A 17,148-nucleotide genomic window follows, 5' to 3' on the forward strand; every position below is an offset into this window, starting at 1 on the left:
GTTTTAAGAATCATTTACTTAAAATTGCACTTAACTTCAGTTATCAGTAGTTAAGGCTCTAAATGTTTCTGTTTTCATGGCTTGCCTCTGTCTCTCACATACCACGTCATCTCATTCTTGACTTCTCGATTTTAATTCACTTTTGTCTGTAGAGCTTTCTTGAGTAATTTTTCCAGAAAGGTTCTGTGGGCGGTATCCTTTCTTATCCTTGTAAGCCTGAAAATATTTGCCTTCATGTTTGAGTCATAGTTTGCTTGAGTAGAAAATTCTAAGTGAATTGTCCTTCTCTCCCAGAAGCCTGAGAGCAGTGTTCTGTGGTTTCCCCAGTATTTAGTGTTTTAAGAGCAGTTTTTCCTTGATTCTCTAAAATTTATTTATGGAAACAACCAGGATTCCTCTTTCCAATCTTTGGAATTCAGAAATTTCCCTGGATTCTTTCTAGTTGTTTGTTTTCTTTTGGAAATTTTTCCTGGTCCTAACTAGGTAAGTCCTTTCAGTCTGAAGACCCAAGTCTTCCTTTAGTTCAGGGAAATTTTCTATTAATTTAGGAATGGTTTCTATTCCGTGTGTTCAATCTCCTCTTTCTGGACTTCCTACTACAAATAATAGTAATAATAATAATATTAATAATAATGATGCCTAACATTAAAGCGTGCTTTCTTTCTGTGATAATATATAATCTTCCCAGCACTATTGTTATTATCCTCATTTCATAGATGAGAAAACAAAGGAAAAGAGAGATTGAGCAGATTATACAAGGTCTCATAGTTAGGAGGTGCAGGCCAGGTACTAATCCCAAGCACCTGGCTCCAGAGCCCGTGTCCTTAGCTGCTAAACTATACTCCCTGCCTGTCGGGTCCCAACCCCAGAGCCCACCCTGCCCTTCCCGCCAGCACTCTCTAGTGACAATGTTGAGTGTCGACAGGCAGGGACTCTGTAATCAGTGGGGGAAAGCTTGGGGATGCTAGGATGATGGATCTGAAACAGACTGGGCTACTGAGGCCAGAGAGGGGCAGGGATTGTAGAGGTTCTCCAGTGAATTTAGAGTTGGGACTCTTCCCTCCCTCTTCTTCCCTTGGTCTCAGCCACCTGCTTCAGGCCTCCTCTTTGTCCCTGGGACTGCTGCATTGCTTCTTGTGGGTCTCCCTCTTCCTGCTCCTGTCCATGTAGTCACCTCTGTCAACAGCAGCCGCGATGACTCTTCTTATAGAACACACGCAGTCACCGTCACACTGCTGAGTGTTTGTTGAATGACTGTATGAGTGAGCAAGGAAGTTTACAGTGCCTAATGTGTGTCAAACACTGTGCTAAGTACTGTTGATGCAGTATGCATTAGTCAGCAATCTACCAATTGCAAGTGACAAAAACCCAGCTTCCAGGAGTAAATGGAATTTACTGGATTAGGGAGGGTAGCCTTCAGGCCTGGTTGGATTCAGAGCCTTGAGCAATGTCACTGAGAACTGGCCTCAGCCTCTTCATCTCTTGGTTCTATTTACTTAGGTGTTGGCTCACTCCCTTAGTGGTAGCAGTGCTGCTGCCAGAAGGGCCAGGGTTATGGCCATGCCCTTGGAGTTGGCCTCCCTCAATCATTTCATCAGTAGTCCCTGGGCCTGATCCTCATTAGCCCAAATAGGATCACATGCCCATTCCAGCCACTGAGGACAGTGGGATGGGTTAAACTAATGGACTGAGGCCTGGGCCACATGCCTCTCCCTGGAGTGGGAGATGGGTCGGTTCCTTATGAATCACCTGGCTTGAGAATGAGAGAGGGAATGCTAGTTCCTCAAGTGAATGGGGTCTGGTCAGGCAGATCTCAGATGTCCTCTACTTCTTGGCTCATCAACCAGCATGGTCCTCACCCCACAGAGCTGACAGTCTAGTGTGGGGTCTAGTGTAGGGCAAGGACAACAATCATGAACAGCATATAATTAATCGGTGACAGTTGTGACAAAGGGCCTAATGAGAGCGCCTACTGGGAGGACCTGGGGAAAGTTTCTGAGGCAGGGGAGGCTTGGGATGTAAGGATTGTTCTAGGTGGGGACCCTAACGCAGGCCAGCATAGGTGGGAAGATGAGGAAGGGGAACAGAGCATGAGATGAGGCTGGAGGTGTGTTCAGGATCAGACAGTGCTGGTCTTGAGAAGCTGTGGGAAGAAATGTGACTTTATGCTGAGCGCAGGGGTTGATGGGTGTTGTAGAAAGCTGATGCTGGCCTCATAGAGGAGAATGGTGAGGAGGAAGGCAAGTTGAGAGGCAGGGAGCAGTGTGGAGCTATTGCCCTCTGCCAGGGAGAGCTGATGGCGGCTTGGACTAGGGCTGAGGCACCAGGGATTGAGAGAGGTGAGAGATCCATAGGATGTATAGCAGGAGGGGTCTGCAAAATTCTGTGATTAATTGCACGGAGAGTGTTTGGGAGAAGAATGGTGCTTAAAAGTCTAGCTCAGGCCAGGCACGGTGGCTCCCGCCTGTAATCCCAGCACTTTGGGAGGCCTAGGTGGGTGGATCACTTGAGGTCAGGAGTTCGAGACCAGCCTGGCCAACATGGTAAAGCCTTGTCTCTACTAAAAATAGAAAAAAATTAGCTGGGTGTGGTGGCGGGCGCCTGTAATCCTAGCTACTTGGGAGGTTGAGGCAGGAGAATTGCTTGAACCTGGGAGGCGGAGGTTGCAGTGAGCTGAGATTGTGCCATTGCACTCCAGCCTGGGCAACAAGAGTGAAACTCCATCCTAAAGAAAAAAAAAAGTCTAGCTCAGGAAAACAGATGATGCCATTCTCTGAGCTGGGAGCAGTGGAGGAGGAGTGGTTTGGGTGGCAGGATCGAGTCCCGCTGTATGTGTAAGTATCATGATAGGGTCCAAGTTGGTGAGTTCTCATGAAACAAAGCCATTTAAATCAGGGCTCCTTAAGCTACCTGTGGCGAGAGGCTTTGACATTTTGTAGCATCAGACTGCATGTGATTTATTATGCTGACTTGAGAACACCTGAGCCAGCCCATGCCCTATTCATTGAGACCAGTCCACTCATCTCATGCTTAGAGGTGGCAATGTCAAGTTGAATTTCTTTAACCACAATCAATCTTGCTACCTATCTCACTGCAGACTGATAACAAGCAGCCTGCGAACCCATATGGTTCTGCAGACCACATTTTGAGTGGACTGATCTAGTTCAACTCCAGTGCATTTTAGAGACAGGGAAACTGAGGCTTGGAGGTGGTGGGGGGGATTGGCCTTGCCCCAGGGTTTGCAGAAGGCAGCAGCAAAGTTAGCATTTCAGTCTTTCCCCACTGACTCTTTGTTTTGATGGCTTGGGCTCAAGCCCAACAGTCCAAACAGTGGATGGACCCAGGGGAGTGTGTGGTGAAGTTTCCAGCAACCAAGGTCACAGGCCTGGCCTCCCCGTAGCTGAGTCAGTGGCTCTGTGCTGAACACTTCCCAGGAACATGGGTTGACAGGATGCAGCCTGGCCCTGGAGCTGGCACAAGCACAGTGGGTCGAGGATTGCTCCCAAAAGCCCGAAGTCTCCGGCAAGCATGTGGCTGGTTGGACCAGAGCCAGGAAGGGAGACAGTCATGGCTCCCAGCCATCCTGAGCAGCTACAGCCACCCAAGGTCAGACTGATACTGCTGAGGCGACTGCAAAGCGTGCCCCAGGATGGAGGCAGAAGCCAGCCAGCAGCAGGCCTCGGGGCTAGCTCTGTAGGGGGACATTTGGTCTCCTGGCTTTTGCTGCGTGTGGGCTTCTCCTTGCTGGGTTGGGAGCCACCGTTTCCATTAGCAGGTTGGGAATCGTCCATTGCTGTCTCAAGTTGCTGAGGAAGAGGCAGATAGCAAGGGGGAGACATTTGGGGAATAAGAGATTAGGGGCAGAATATACAGTTAAGAGCATGGTCCTGGGAGCCATGCTGCCTGCTGGGCTTCTGCCTTGTAACCTTTCTATACCTCAGTTTCCTGATCTTTAAGCTGGGCATGATGAGAATAGCCTGTTAATCAACAAATGGTAATGATTCTCAGCTATTAGTACACGCCAGGCCCTCAGCTGTTAGCCCCTCAACAGGTGTTATCACATTTAATTTTGCCATTTACATTAACCTTCTCAAGGTGAATTCTGTCTTTTCACAGATGATAGCAACAATGACATCATAGCAATAACAATGATGGCTCTTATTTATTGAGCACTTACTGTGTACCAGGCATTCCACATACACCATGTCGTCTAGTCCTCCTCAGGGTCCATTGAAGCCCACTTTACAGACGAGGAAACCAAGACTTAGAGATAGTAAAGGGACTTGCCCAGGATAATTCACACTCAGATTTTTTAGACTCCAAAGACTGTGCTCTCTCTAAATTCCACTGACTGAGCTGATTCCTTTAGTGAGAGGGCCTGAAGGGGCATGGGACTGTCCATGGGAGGCGAGGAGTAGGGCTGGGGCCACTGGACAACCACTTCCTGGTCTCATTTTAGAGATGGAGGACTGAGGTCAGGAAGGGGAAGGGGCTTACCCTGGGTTCTGCAGGCCACAAACCACAGCTCCCTGTGAACTTGAACCTGAGGATACCTGCTCTGTCTTACCCCACCCCACCACTTGTTGCAGGTGCCCCAGAACAAGGCCTGTGCCACCAGGAAGAGCAAGAACTACACCAAGCAAGCAGTAGGAGAATGTGTCCCCTGCCCAGGTGCTAGGGTCCTAGAGGCCAAAACATGGCAAGGCAGCCCCGCCTGCAGCATCAGTGGCTTCATCTGCCATGACCCCCTCCAAGTTCCATCCCACGGGCGGGCTGCTCTGGCCAGCTCTGTATCCTTAGTTCCTAGTACCGGCTCCAGCACAGAGCAGGGATTCAGTGGTTATTGAAATAACTAATTAACATTTCTTGGCCAACTGCAGTGGGGAGGGCCTTTTTGCATAGAGTCTCTAGACCTCCAAACCAGGGCTGTGAGCCCCAGGGAGAAAAAACTCAGAACTTTCTAAGTGAGTTAGCAGATTCAAAGCTTGAACTGGGGTGGCCATATACAGACACTTCCACAGAGTTTCAAAGAGCAGCCTGGGGTGGTCACTTTCTTCTGCAGTGAGTTGGGACAGTGGCAGGGCTCTGCAGAAGTTGAAGCCGGTGTGTACCCAGCACAGTCTCGGGGTGTCTGGGGGTGATGAAAGCTAAGCAGCTTCTGGCAGGGGCAAGGGGCTAGTCTTACTCTGAAGTGCTCTGGAATTCCTGGGACCACATCTTTCCCTGGCTTCTCTCTCTCTCTTTCTCTTTCTTTTTTTCTTTTTGAAATGGAGTCTCGCTCTGTTGCCCAGGCTGGAGTGCAGTGATGTGATCTCGGCTCACTGCAACCTTCACCTCCCAGGTTCAAGCAATTCTTGTGCCTCAGCCTCCTAAGTAGCTGGGATTAGAGGCACATGCCACCATGCCCAGCTACTTTTTTGTATTTTTAGTAGAGACAAGGTTTCGCCATGTTGGCCAGGCTGGTCTCAAACTCCTGACCTCAAGTTATCCGCCTGCCTTCACCTCCCAAAGTGCTGGGATTACAGGTGTGAGCCACTGCGCCTGGCCTCTTTTCTTCCCTTCCCTTCCCTTCCCTTCTTTTCTTTTTCTTTTCCTTTCTTTTCTTTTCTTTTTTCTTTTCCTTCTTCTCCCCCTCTCTCTGTCTCTCTCTCTCTCTTTCATGGGGTCTTGCTCTGTCACCCAGGTGGGAGTGCAGTGTCACAATTATCACGGCTCGTTGCAGCCTCAACCTCCTGGGCTCAAGCAATCCTCCCACTTCAGCCTCTTGAGTAGCTGGGATCACAGGCACACAGCACCGTGCCCAGCTAATTTTTAATTTTTTTTTTTTTTGTAGAGATGGAGCCTTCCTATGTTGCCCAGGCTGGTCTCGACCTCCTGGGCTCAAATGATCCTCCCACCTCAGCCTCCCAAAGTGCTGAATTACGTGCTCGTGATGGGGTCTTGGGAGCATAAACCCACGAGGTGCATTGGTCTTCACGCAATGAAAGCAGTAAAGGAAGACAGCGGAAACCTCGCTGTGGTGTGGGCTGTGGGGGAGCAGCCTGTCTCTGGCAGCTGGCTGCATCTCAGGCTGTTGCTGCATCTCCCCTGGGGCCTGTCTAAAGACTTGGGCTCTGCTTGCGGGTACTGTATTCTAAAAATAGGAGGCAGGTCCCTGCTGAACCTCCCTGGTCCTAGCCCTGGGAGCTGCTGCCAACCTGTCTGAACAGTGTGGAGTTTGCCTGTGTGGTTGGGCTGTACAGTTCTCTGTGTAACTGATGGGCTTATCTGTTCCATGGGCTGCCCTGGGCCATGGTGCAGGACACAGTGGAAAGTGAACTGGGCTTCATCTGTAGCCCTGCACTTACTAGAGTGTGACCTTAGTCTCTCTATGCCTCTGCTTACACATTCATAAAATGGGGATATTAGAAATCATATCTGAGGCCGGACACGTGGCTCTTGCCTGTAATCCCAGCACTTTGGGAGGCTGAGACGGGCAGATTGCTTGAGGCCAGGAGTTCGAGATCAGCCTGGCAAACATGGTGAAACCCCATCTCTACTAAAAATGCAAAAAGTCAGCTGGGTGTGGTGGCGCACGCCTGTAGTCCCAGCTACTCGGAAGGCTGTGGCACAAGAATTGCTTGAATCCAGGAGGCGGAGGTTGCAGTGAGCTGAGATCGTGCCACTGCACTCCAGCCTGGGTGACAGAGCAAGACTCTGTCTCAAAAAAAAAAAAAAGAAAAAGAAATCCGGTGGCTCACGCTTGTAATCCCAGCACTTTGGGAGGCCGAGGCGGGCGGATCGCGAGGTCAGGAGATTGAGACCACGGTGAAACCCCGTCTCTACTAAAAATACAAAAAATTAGCCAGGCGTGGTGGTGGGCGCCTGTAGTCCCAGCTACTCGGAGAGGCTGAGGCAGGAGAATGGCGTGAACCCGGGAGGCGGAGCTTGCAGTGAGCAGAGATTGCACCACTGCACTCCAGCCTGGGCGACAGAGCGAGACTCCGTCTCAAAAAAAAAAAAGAAATCATATCTGATAGGGTTATGAGGATTCAATCAATCAATCAATCAATCAGTAATCAGAAAGTGCTTAGAGCAGTGCTGTCATGTGTCAGATAAGTGTTTGTTATGTATGAAATATGTGGATCAGTGATTGGGGCCCAGGTCCTGAGTACCTGGGTGCTGACCCCTGGGCCTGTGGGCCACCTAGATCTTACCACTCTCTAGATCCCAATTTCTCCTGTACTGAACAGCATCATCATTTATGTACTTCTGAGAAGCACTGGGATGTGGTGAAAGGAGCACTGGACTGGGAGTTAGCAATCCCAGCCCTGCCACTCAGTTGCTGTGTTTCCTTGGGAAAGTTACTTTCCCTCTCTGGGCCTCAGTTTCACTGGCTGTAAATGGGAAACAACAGTGAAAGATCTCCGAGGGCCCTCTGGCTTAGAAAGCCTGGCTGCCAGTGACTCCCCTGTCCTGCCCTAGGCTATACACTGGGAGGCCCCCCAGTCCCGCTGATTTGTGGCTGGAGCTATGGGAGGCAGAGGGCAGTGGCTGCCCCAGGGCTCCTCCAGCCATGGGATGCTCTCCTATCCTGGCCTGGCAGGGCCTTGGGGCACTGAGCTGCTCTACCCTTTCCTCACCATGCTATGGTCCAGAGCATTGATGAATGTATTCTGGACTCGTTCTGGACCCAGCGCACTGGGTTGGCAGAGCTGCTTTGCCCATCACAGCATAGGGTGTAATTTTGGAGTCATTAGTCTCACTCCATGGCTAATGTCTGCCTCCCTCACTGGACTGTCAGCTTTGTGAATGCAGGGCCCCGCCTATCAGTTCTCTACCACATCCCCAGGGCCTAGCACAGAGCCTGGCACACAGTCTATGCTCTGTAACTGTTTGTTGATTGAAAGAAGGTGACAACTCACCTGAAGCTCGAGGGCACCTCTAATGTGAAGGAATCCTATATTCAGGCTCCCCACCCTAAGAAATCTTATCCCACGCACCAGATATTCCATCCTGGAAACCAGCCAGCCTCACTGGTGATTGGTTAGCTCCATCAGAATTGGCCATCTCTTGAGACTCACCTCCTTAGCTTCCCAGGCCAAGGGTGAATCCTGCTTTTCAGGAGCCAGCAGGATGACAGCCTTCCAGTCTAGAAGGTTCCTAGGCCCTGCAAGGACTGCCTTGGTTCTGCCCCCAGGGACAAGATGAAACACTGGTTGGAGTTTGTAAGTGACCAACTCAGAGGAGGGGTGTTCTGAGTCGACCCGATAAAGAATGTTTTCTTGTAGCAGTGTGCGTGTGTATGCTTGTGTATGTGAGAGAGTCAGGAATAGAGAGTCAGAGATAGACAGGGGCAGGGATACAGGCAGAAACATCCTGAGACCCTGGGGGGTCTCTACCATAGGGAGAGAACGAGACAGAGACACTGTGCTTCAGCCTAGGTGGCCAAGGTGGGTGGGGTGGGCACGGGAAAATAGAGGCTCCTTCTGTCCATTTTTTCTGTGCCATCATCCCAGGATGCCTGCTGCTCTGGTGGGAGCCAGCCACAAGTTGGGCATTCCCAACTTGGGCCTCAGGGACAGCCCAGGGTGCATTTGTCAACATCGTGACAAGCTGCAGCACCAGAGAACAGCTCTGTGCTGGCACAGCAGCGTCTTGCAGTTGTCTGGCTGTATGGTGGTTAAGAGCGGGCATGGTGAGTAGGAGCAACTAGTTTTCAGTTCTGGCTATGCAGACAACTGGCTATGTGACTGTGGGCAACTTCCTTTGCCGTTCTGTACTTTGGACTCTTCATCTGTAACTGGGGTAATCATAGTCCTCCCCTCCTCACAAGCTGCTGGTGAGGATTCAGTGAATTAATGCAGGCAGAGCTCTGGGAACAGGGCCTGGCACAGAGTTCATGCTCAAGAAAGGGTAGCCGAGAGCCAGCTCAGAGAATCCTCTATTCATCCCACAGGTGGGCGGGTCAAGGTTAGCAGCCTCCTTTTACAGATGAAGAAACCGAGGCTCAGAGAGGGGAAGGAACTTGCTCAGTGACACCCAATTAACCAGTGCTGGAGCTGGAACTGGAACTGGGGACCCTCTCCTCCCAGTCCAGGGCTTGTTCCACTGCCCCCGCAGTTCCTGCTTGGGGATGTCTCCGTCATTCACGGCTGTAACTCTCATTACAGCCAATGTTACTGTAACGGGATGTTACAGTCCAAATTGCCCTCCCAGCCAGCTGTCTCCGGTAGAGGAAGCCCCAGGTTCTCTTTCTGCATAGGATTCCCTAGAGTTTAGCGTTCAAAGATTCAGCTGTGTGCTGGGAAGGGACTGAAGCTGCCACCCCCCCACCCTGGGGGTGGTCACATTCTGGAAGTCAGCATGTGCTGGCTGCAGGACCCTGGGTTCAGTTGCAGCCTCCCATTGGGACAGGAACAGCGTTGGGGTGGGGGTGTGACAGGGAAGCCTCGGTGATTGGCTTGGTCTTGCAGGGAGCGGCTGCCGGCAGGCAGGCCGGCTGGAGGCGGCTTTGCGCTGCCCCAGCCTGGGAGCCCTCAGGATGTGTGCGGGGTGGAGCCTGCTAGGGATCCCAGTGCCAGGGGGTGCCGTTGTGAGGGATGGACGCCTCTCCCCTGGAGCAGCACTTTGGGGCCAGCTTGGGCCCTGGGGACGAGCCGCAGGGGACCCACAGCCCATGTGTGTGAGCATGTAACCCGGGAGCCAGCTGGGCCCCTCGTGGGGTGGACAGAAGGACAGGCTGGCCCAGGACCCTCTTCTTTGAGACATCCCGGACTCCATCTCGGATGAAAGTGCTTTGAGAAACCACAGAGTTTTCTGTTTAACGGAAGAAAGAAACCCATCCTCTCTCCAGAGTGGCGGTGGCCGGCTGGACAGGGTGTGTGTTTGGGAAAGGCGCTGGAGGAGGAGGAAGAGAAGGAGGACAAGTAGGAGGAGGAGGAAGAGGAGGAGGGACGGGTGATGCAAGGGTTTTGAAAGCGCTACCTAGATGTGGGAGGTGGAACCTGGTCATTTGGTTCTGCTTTTCCTAGCAGGTATCGCTCCCCTGGGGAACTTGGGTAAGTCCATAAATAGCTCTGCTGACACAAAGGAGCTCTGTCTGGGGAAGGCAGCTGCTTGACACGGCCGCCAGGAGCTGCCACAGCCACGGCCGCCCGCCTGCGGGAGGAGGAGCCGGGTGGAGACCCGGGCGGGTGAGCTGGCAGGAGCGGCAGCCAGGAGTCTCCTGGGTCCCTGCTGGAGTGTGCTGGGTAGGTACCTTGGTGACAGGGCTGTGTGTGGTGGGCGGGCATCCAAGCCACCCTGTGCCCCTGTTTCTATTGTTTCTTCCCCAGGGCAGCCATTGATAGGCATGTTGCAACCAAACCATTTGTGTTCTGTTCTGAGATAGCTCTGTGTGTGTGTGTGTGTGTGTGTGTGTGTCTGTCTGTCTGTCCATCTGTCTGTCTCAGGGGCTGGGAGCCCTGCAGGTCTGGGGGGATGCTTCCTCTGTTGGCTGCTCCCCACTTCTAGGCTGGACAGCCAGCTTTTCTTTCTCAGAGAAACAAATGTTTGGTGGCCAAAAAGTCAGGACACTGCATGGGAGGGGAGCGCTCAGCCAGCAGGGTTGCCTATTGTATCAGGGGTGCTGGCTGCACACCAGGCACCAGGGATGGAAGCTCGTGTCTAGTTTCACTGGCAGGGGAAGAGGTGGTCTCTGGAACTAGTCTCAGCAGGTTGCCTATGGTCCCTGAGACAGCCTCTGCTGAAATGTCCACTGGAAGCACAAGCAAAGATGCTCTGCCTCTGAGCTCCAACCCCATGGGAGAAGGCCTGCACCTGCTCCCTTGGCTCCAGCTGAGACCCATCAGGCAGGGGGTGGTGATAGAGACAGGCTCACACCACAGAGCTGGCTACTATGAGCAGACAGAGGCTAATTCTTTTCCCAGCCTGGAGGGTCCACATCTCTATTCTTGTTCCGAGGTGTCCAGGAAGAATCTTGAACCCTGGGACTCAAGGCAGGAGGATAAACCTGGACCCAGAAAGGGGAGGAGACTTTTCCAAGTTTGAGCAGCAGGTCTGTGGCTGAGCAGGGACCAGGACAGAGGACTTCTGCCTCCTAGAACAGCAAGAACAGGACATGTGGGAAACCATTTCCCTGACCTGAGCTAAGTATTATAATTCAGCTTCAAATCTGACCCTCCTGGCCTGAGAAGCTTGGTACACCAGGCCCTCAGCGATGCTTGAAAACTTTCCACATCCTGCTGCCCTCAGGCCTTCTGGCTGGGTGGCTATCTGGCTTCCTCTCCCAGTGCTAGAGTGGGTACATCTCCTCAAGGGAAGGAGCTGCAGAGGCTGCCCTGCTGGTGCCTGCGGGATCCCAGCCAGGGCACTGCAGGCATAGTCAAAGTTTCCACCAAGGCCCCTGGAGTCCTCTGCGCCCAGCCAAGGGGCACCTCCCCTCTTCCCCAGCCCTAGCACGTGGTGTGGCTCAGCCTAGGGCAGGCCCTTCAGGGAGCCGAGTTCCACAACAGGGCTCATTGCAAGCCCAGACTGGCTGCTGAGAAGCAGACAGATGGTGAGGATGAGGCAGTTGAGGCAAGTGACCACTCCTCGTGAGAAGTCCCCAGGGCTTTGAGCCAGAAATTGTTGATGGGGCTTCTGATTATAAGTACGTGGTATCAGTGAAATCATTGCACTTCCAGGCTTCCTTGCCTTTGCACATGCTGTTCCAGCTGCCTGGAAACTCCTCCCCTCCCTTCTCCTCACCTCTCCATGTCTTATTCTATCCACACTTCCACAACTAGAGCCAATACTCCAGCCAGAATGAGTCTGTCCATTGGTGGTGGCACCCATGGATATTGCTTTGTGTCCTGTGTATGCAGAATCTGGGCCTTATTCATTCCTTAGTCGCAAGGACCTGGCCAGGGGCCTGGGGCATGGTTGGAGAGGGGTGTTGCATTGTCCTGGCTAGGGCAGGTTTTCTTTGAGGACAAACAGTGATGTGCAAGTCAGCTGTGTCCGCCCGTCTCCTAGCTCTGTGCCTGGCATAGAGGGCCTGTCAGGGAGCCCCTTTAGGAGAGGCCTAGGCTCTGAATGTCAAAGTTGCTTCCATAGGGCCAAGGGATGGGGGCTGGGTTTGATAGGAGGTGAGGCAGGGAGAATTTTGGCTTCATCCTGGCAGGGACCATAGGGAGAATCCACTCAGGGGTCATGCTGGGCTAGGTGGTATCCATAGCATAGCCTGGGCCATGAAGGGTGGAGGGGATAGCCCTGACTGGTTGAAATGCAATGCTGAAGGTCCCTTGCACAGACTACAGGGGATTGGAGCTCAGCTCCCTGGACCCTTTTGGGATGGTGCCAACCAGAGTAGGTCTGGGGGTATTGATCCTCAAGCCAGTGGTCTGTGTGGCTCCCTTAGAAGAGGCACAGCTGAGGAGAGAGTGCCTATCCCCAGCTGGGTCCCTGGGGGCCCTGAGAGCTGCTTCCCATTGGCCTCTTAAGGCCCTGGAGATGGCAGTCTCTTTGCCTTCTATTAGGTTGGTGTAAAAGCAACTGTGGTTTTTGCCATTAAGGGTAATGTAAAACTGCAATTACTTTTGCACCAACCTATAGATAGATAGATAGAGAACTGAGGCAGGAGAGGAAGGACTTGCCTGAGGTGACATGCGACTCAGCAGGAAAGCAGGGACAAGAACTCCGGTTCCCCAGCCCAGGTATCTCTGTACTGCACCAACTGGATGTCTCAGAGTATCCAGGTTTCATCTTGGGGCTCTCTCTTTTTCTGGACTCATCAGTGACATGTCCCTTTTGGACCTTCGGGCTTACTGACTAGAGCCCTGCTATCCTCTGGGAAAAGCAGCATGTGCAATAGACAAAGCCCTGGTGGGTGGGCTGGAGACTGTGGCACCTTCTAGTCCCTTCTTACTGATGATTTCAGGCAAATATGCCTTGTTTCTCACCCCAGTTTCTCCTTTGTAGCAACCAGGGACTGGACCAAGTATTGCCAGGTGCCTTCCAAATATCTAGTTCTCTGATTCTCTGCAGGCCATCTCCTCTTCCTGGCTTCCAAGAGTCAATGGTCAGGGCCAGGGCTTGGTGCAGCAGGTAAGCATCCCCTAGCCTGTTCCTCAGGCACCTCTGGGCAGGAGCCTTCTCATGCAAGCTGCAGCCCAAGCCGAAGCTGGGAGGTTTGTTGTTGTTTGTGGAGGCAGGCAGTTTCCAAGATGTCATTGCTTAGGGAAAACCGTCATTCCTCCCAGGAATAAACAAGGCTGCTTATGGCTCAACCCCCTAAGCCCGGAGAAACTGGAGCCACTCACAGCAGACCAGCCAGGCTCAGCCCCAGGGAGTGCTGCCTGCCCCTGCACAACCAGCTGTACCCTGGCTTCCAGGATTGGAGTGGGGATGGGGGCAGGATGGTGGGAGGTGTGCTAGAGCCATAAGCCTCTTGAGAGATCAGAGCTTCCAGGCACAGACGAGAGGGAAGAGGGTCCCAGGATACCCTCTTCCTTCTGGCAGTGGGCCTAAGTCATCACTCGAGATGTGTGGATAGCTGCCAGGTATGCTCCAGATGGCCCAGGGCTTCTCCCCTCTCCCTGCCCTGCATGGGCCAGCCCGCTTGCACCTGGCACCGTGGCTCAGGCTGCTGCCGGAGAACTGTCAGCGGCTCCCAACTTAGAAAGGGAGGTGTGCAGGAAGTTATTTGGAACTGGGCATGCTTTTCGCCAACAGCCAGGGCTCTCTGTGGTGTCCTCAGTTACCTCTTACTGGGGTTAGCTTTGGGCAAATAGCAGAGCTCAGGGACTCGGGGAAGGGTGGCAGAGGGTAAGGGAACAAGGGGAGAGGCAGAGAAAGGTCTTGGCAATGTCTCTGGGGACCAAATGGCTGGCAGGAACCTTGACAGCAGGCTGAAGGCAGCCAGGAGAAGGACTGTGGAATGGGAGGTGGCATGGCTATGCCACCCCTCAAGACAAGGGTTGGAAGCAATGTTCAGCCAGGACATGAAATCTTCACTTCTCAGACCTCACTTCCTGCAGTTCCCAGTTGATTCAAATAGCAGCAGCTCTGTACTGTCCTCTCTGCCTCTCTCCCTTCCGTGTCTGTCTTTCTTTCTTTCTCTTTCTTTCTTTCTTTCTTTCTTTCTTTCTTTCTTTCTTTCTTTCTTTCTTTCTTTCTTTCTTTCTTTCCTTCCTTCCTTCCTTCCTTCCTTCCTTCCTTCCTTCCTTCCTTCCCTCCCTCCCTCCCTCCCTCCCTCCCTCCCTCCCTCCCTCCTTCCTTCCATGTGTGTTATGCACCTACTGTGTGCCATGTACTTGCAAATTACTGGAGGCATAGATCTAAAAGGTCCAATCTTTAATCTAGTGCCAGGATGCTCAGGTAATGGACAGTAACAACACAGCTTTAATGGAGACACACGGGGTGGGGAGGGGGGTGCTGTGGGACTCCCCAGGGAAGCACCCAGTTCAGCCTGGGAGCCTCAGCAAAGCTTCCTACAAGAGGTGAAGCTGCATATGATTGTACAGATGCTTGCCCATTGAAGAGCAGGTCTCCATCCTAGTCTATCTACCCCTCTGAGGTGTAGACGTGATTCCTGCCTGGCCATGGAAATTGCTTTTGTGTGTCCAGCCACATGCTCCTCCTTGTCTAGGGAGGTTGTATAGGAATATGGGCTCTGGACTTGAGGGAAGGATCTCTCCTACCTTACAGTCTTGTGCTCTTGGACAAGAATGGAGTTTCTCCTGCCTTCATGTCCTCGAGCAGTGGTCTAGCCTCCTCGGGTTAAATGAGATGATAGCTGTAAAACACTTAGACATCTTTCATGTGAATGGACTCTGTGTCCTGCTAGCAGTGGGAGTGCCACTAGCGCATATCTCATGGATGGCTGTTATTAAATGCAGCGATGTAGGTGAGGTGCTTGGTGTGGATCTGACACGGAGCAGGCAGTCAGGAGGCAGCACGACAGCATTTTCTGGAGGGAAATAGTTGGAATGCGCAATCAGAGATGTGTACAAAGCAAAAAGCTCACTGAGGAACGGTGAGCCTCAGCCCAGGGAGCAGAGGAGGAGACACTGGGATGAGGGGTTTTATTTGTTTTTAAAATAAACCTTTTAAATTGAAGTGCAGCATACTTCCAGAAAAATTAGAAGAATACAGCCAATGAATTTTCCGCAAAGCGTAGCCCCCATCCAGGTCAAGAAATAGAATATTCTGGTACCCTAGGAATCCCCACAAATAACCCTCTTTTAGTTTCTATGACCTCAAAGGTAACCCCTGTCCTGACTTCTTTTTTTTTTTTTTGAGGCAGAGTCTCGCTCTGTTGCCCAGGCTGGGGTGCAGTGCATTGCAACCTCCATCTCCCAGGTCCAAGTGATTCTCCTGCCTCAGTCCCCTGAGTAGCTGGGATTACCGGCATGTGCCACCATGCCTGGCTAATTTTTGTATTTTTAGTAGAGACGGGGTTTCACCATGTTGGCCAGGCTGGTCTTGAACTCCTGACCTCAGGTGATCCGCCCTCCTCGGCCTCCCAATGTGCTGGGATTACAGGCGTGAGTCACTGCACCTGGCCCTTGTTCTGACTTCTCTTATCAATGAGTGTAGCCTATCCTTGAATTTTGTGTAAATGGAATCATTGAGTACATATTATTTCATGCTGACTTCTTTCGATCAGCATTTTGATGGCAAGATTCATCAATAATATTGTATCAAGTTTTATTTTGTTTATTCTTGTTGCTCTGTGGTATTTCCTTGTGTGAATATACCGCCACAGTTTATCTAATCTACTGCTGTTGAACATTTGTGTTGTTTACAGTTTGAGGCTATAATGAATGGTGCTGCTATGAATATTCTTGTACTTATCTTTTGATGTACTATGTATGCTTCTGTTGGGTGAATACCTAAGTTTTGCAGTCGCTGAGTCATAGAGTTGTACAGAGTTAACTTTAGTAAATACCATGATATTATTTTCCAAAGTGTGACAGGAATACATTCCCTTCAAGCTGTACATGAAAGAGCCTATTATTCCATGTCTGTACCAACATTATTGGTATTAGATATTGTGATATCTAATGTGGCTTTAATTTGAATTTCCTTGATGTCTGGTGAGGTCGAGTCCCTTTTTTATGTGTTGATTAGTCATTTGGATGACCTCTTTTGAAAAGTGCCTGTTCAAGTCTTTCCCCCATTTTCCTATTGGATTTTTTTTTTCTGATTAATTTGTAGGAGCTTAAATGATATTGTAAATATGTGTTTATTGTTGGATATGCACATTCCAAATATCTCTTCCCACTCTGGGATTTGCCTTTTCACTCTCTTAAGGGTATTATTTGAAGAACAGAAGTTCTTAATTTTAATGCAGTCAAATTTGGTAATCTTTTTTCTTTTATGGAGAGTGTTTGTTGAGTCCTGTTTCTCTGCTTATTACAAGGTTATGGACATATACTTTTATGTATTCTTTTCGATGTTTTATGTTTCATATTTAGATCTAAATTCCACTTGAAATAGATTTTTATCCACTGTATGAAGTAGAGGTCAAGACTCATTTTCTCTGGATAAATATTCAATGTATTCAAAATCCATCCTGTCTCACTATAGGGCAATGTCACCTTTGTCAGAAATTGAGGGGCAATACATGGGTTGCTTGAATTTTGAAGGATGAGTAGAGCTTCAGCAGGTGGATGGGGGAGGGGAAGGTGCTCTAGGCAGGACGTACAGTGTGAGCATAGGTTTAGAGGGGCCTGAGGGTAGAGTATATCAGACTGGCTGGAGGGAAAGGAGGAGAAATGGTGTGGTGGAGAGGTTGGTGGGGGCAGAACACACAGGGTCAGAGGATGGGACTTTATCCTAGAGGGATGGAGGCATTTTGAGCAGGAGAACAATATAGGCAAGTTGGTGCAGGGCCAAGGGAGATAAGCGAAAGTCTCATGACAGAGGGAGGCAGGAGGGTGGGTTTGGAGAAGACTGTAAGTTCAGCCAAACCTAGCCCTGACATCACCCCCAAGCAGAGATAGGGTGCGCCTGCCTCAGGAGGCAGTGGTGAGGCTGAGGGTGCCTGAGGCTTGGGAGGGTGACCTTCGGCCACAGGGTTGTGGCTTAGTCTCATGTCCACATGTCCACTTCAGTGTCCTTGAGTGAAAAAGCCTCTTTTTTACTGGATGGGTACCCCCCCACCACCCAGTGCCCCCCAGT

At 51.2% G+C, this 17,148-nt stretch overlaps 1 protein-coding gene across 7 annotated transcripts in view; it reads left to right on the top strand.

Moving 5' to 3' along the window:
* The window catches only part of RGS3 (regulator of G protein signaling 3), a 188,145-nt gene that overhangs the window by 145,727 nt on the left and 25,270 nt on the right, over positions 1-17,148 (top strand). The window contains exon 1 of one of the 7 annotated variants that reach the window (XM_030817658.1): positions 9,556-9,859. The exons of 4 other annotated variants lie outside the window; for them this stretch is intronic. The gene's annotated coding sequence lies outside the window, so the exon portion shown is untranslated. 2 more of the 7 variants (XM_030817660.1, XM_030817659.1) reach the window with 2 other exon arrangements.

Source organism: Nomascus leucogenys, chromosome 8, assembly GCF_006542625.1.
Source record: "Nomascus leucogenys isolate Asia chromosome 8, Asia_NLE_v1, whole genome shotgun sequence".
Taxonomy (NCBI): Eukaryota; Metazoa; Chordata; class Mammalia; order Primates; family Hylobatidae; genus Nomascus; species Nomascus leucogenys.